At 31.8% G+C, this 3,065-nt stretch overlaps 1 long non-coding RNA gene across 1 annotated transcript; it reads left to right on the plus strand.

Moving 5' to 3' along the window:
* Window positions 1–1,836: 1,836 nt before the first annotated feature.
* Window positions 1,837–2,844, plus strand: LOC145663584 (uncharacterized). Its single transcript, XR_014127186.1, has 2 exons — window positions 1,837–2,252; window positions 2,581–2,844. It is a non-coding gene; the product is annotated as an uncharacterized LOC145663584 (long non-coding RNA).
* The last annotated feature ends 221 nt before the right edge of the window (window positions 2,845–3,065 follow it).

Genomic DNA, 3,065 nt, shown 5'->3' on the forward strand with positions numbered 1-3,065 from the left:
AACTTTCAGAATGGAGTTTACATTGACGAAAACAGAAAAAGGTGTACCTTGTGTATTAATGGGAGGCTTTAAGTATCGTTTCTTTCGCCAAGGAAAAAAAGGCTCAAATTGGAGGTAAGTTAATGTAGTACATAATTTTTGCATGTATATAAGCCTATAGCTTGCTAAGTTATGCAAAGCCTACATTAGTATTTTCAGTAGTCAGCTTGACCTATATTTTAGTAAGTTCTGTAAGCCTATATTAGTATTTATGCTAGTCAATAGGATCCATATATACTTTGTTAAAAGATGTAACACACTATTAGTATTAATGTCGGGAAGTTGGACCTATATTTTGTTAAGTGATGTAACCTATATTAATATTTATGCCATTCAGTTGCTTCTATACTTTGTTAAGTAATGGAAAGTTACATTAATATCCATGTCAGTCAGTTGGGTCTATATTTTGTTAAAATATGTGTCTAGTCCCTATTTTAATATTTATGCCAGGCAATTTGTCCTATACTTTCGTAAGTGAATAAGTAAGCCTGCATTAGTATTTATGTCAGTCAATTGGACCTATACTTTGTTAAAAGGTGATGGAAGATATAACATTTTTGCCAGTGAAATAGTGAATACATTTTTCTTTAAATAGTAAGTTTAGAACACGTGATACGATTTAATTATTATTTCCTTTCTTTCAGATGTACTAAGAAAAGCTGTAATGCTAGTATAACAATGGATGAAAATACAAGTGAAGTTTTAGAAAGGAAAGATATTCATAATCATTGTGAAGATGAAGATGGTGTTCAACGGCATTTTCTTAGAGAGAATTGTAAGCGACGAGCCACTGAACAATTGAACGAGAAGCCAAATAAAATTATAAGGCAGGAAGTTTCAAAATTGGAACATCATGACACACTTGATCATAAAGAAATTAAAAGATGCCGAGACGTTATTTATAAAAATCGAAGAAAGGTGACTCCTCGTCTACCCAGAAACACCGTAGAGGCTATACAGCAAATGGTTCAGAAGCAGGATGATATAGCAATTGACGGAGAAAGATTCATCTTTGTTGATGATGAAGCTAATATAATTCTTTTCACGTGTAAGAAAAATATCGAGTAAGTATAATTTCATTTATAACCATTAACTTTGAAATGAGTTTCATTTACAGCATCAAGAAGTAGAATAGGAAGTAGTTGCTTGAACAGAAAAGTTCCTTTTTCCGTCTTATTTCCAAATTATAGTAAAATAGTTTTTTTTTTTTTTTTTGATTCTCACAAAATATATCGTAACATAGCATTTCACCTAACGATATGACACTACAGTCTTGTTTACTATTTTCTTTTCTGACACTAATCTTATTTTCTTTTCAGTTTTCTGTGTGAGTTCAGCGGGTTAGAAGTATTTGCAGATGGAACTTTCACTTATGCTCCTAAGCATTTCACACAGTTATATACAATACATGCATATAAAAATGGATATTATCTACCTCTATGTTTTGCATTTTTGCCGAAGAAAGACAAGAATACGTATGTGGCCATGTGGAAGATGATAAGAAACTTAGACAGTAGATTCGACTTGAAAATCATTTACGTTGATTTTGAAACAGCTGCTCACGAAGCCATCAAGAATGTGTTTCCAAATTGTGACATTCGTGGCTGCAGATTCCATTTGGGACAAACATGGTGGCGGAGGATTCAAGCCGACAATGATCTGCGACAAGCATATATGGATCCAAAATCTGAACTAGGTATTATTGATATTATTATGGTCTATTATTCTTTATTATTAATTTAATAATACCATGTGGACTTTGTTTTGTTATATATTAATACAGAATACAGTTGAAAATAGAATCTTATTCTGTTTGACTGAAGAATCTTAATTCAGTCACCATTCTTAAAAGCAAATAAACTGCTGTTCTAATAATGTACGAAATGAAGAAATTATAAAGCCAACAGTAAGATCCATCAATTTCACTACTTTCCCAATGCTTGCTTATTCTAACAAATTATTATTATTATTATTATTATTATTATTATTATTATTATTATTATTATTATTATTATTATTATTATTATTATTATTATTATTATTATTATTGCTTTTCTTACAGGTTCATGGATAAAGGCATTTTTTGGGTTGCCATATTTACATCCAACAGAAGTATCAGATGCCTTTACTCAACTAATATCAATGACGCCGGATGATACAGGGCATAAATTTTCCGATTACGTCCTAGAAAACTACATAGAAGACGGTTGCAAGTAAGTAGCTTCCTTTTGAATTTCATCTATAGTAGCACATGCTTCAATAACTCTTAATACTGCAAAAACTGTTGTCCTAGTTTGAACACAACATTAATGGTTGTGCTGATATGGTATTTTCTCTCAATGCAACTTAATTATAGTGAAATTTTCTTCTGTCTTCATGTAAGACGTAGATTAAAATGCAGGTTTTGATAGTTGTAAACAAATTACGGACCAAGACTATAAATATTTCTTGAATCTAGTGTTATAAATGTTTTAGTGTTTTATATAAATTGTCAATAATTGTGTGCATGAACTAAGGATCTTTTTATTTTATTAATTTTAGGTATCCACCTGTCATGTGGGCGTCTATACCATCCACGATGCGTCGGACGACGAATGGACCAGAAGCTTTTCACAGACATTATAATAGTCAATTTTACTTCCCTGCTCCTGATATTCATACGGTGATTTCTGCTTTGTTAGAGATCCAAACGGAAACTGCCATGAGGTAAAGGAATTTCAAAGGCCCAAAGACCAGCAGAAGTCAAAAGGAGCGAGTTTGTCATGAGGAAGTATGCTGAGTTCAGGAATTCGCAGAGAAACTATGAGAAGGCACGTATGACATTTTTAAAAGCTGTAGGATTTAAATTTCAAGCATTCAAACTGTAAAATGAAATTTTCTGTAAATAAGTATGTTGCTTTGTAAATATTAGAATGCAATAAAATATATCTCATAAAGGAATAGCTTTATACATTTCATTTCGATGCAAAATTTCACACAATTCCTTAAATCCTGTTGTTGGCAACGTCGCGGCGGAAATTTGCGCA

Source organism: Thermobia domestica, chromosome 11 (genome assembly GCF_964235325.1).
Source record: "Thermobia domestica chromosome 11, izTheDome1.hap1.1, whole genome shotgun sequence".
NCBI classification, from domain to species: Eukaryota; Metazoa; Arthropoda; class Insecta; order Zygentoma; family Lepismatidae; genus Thermobia; species Thermobia domestica.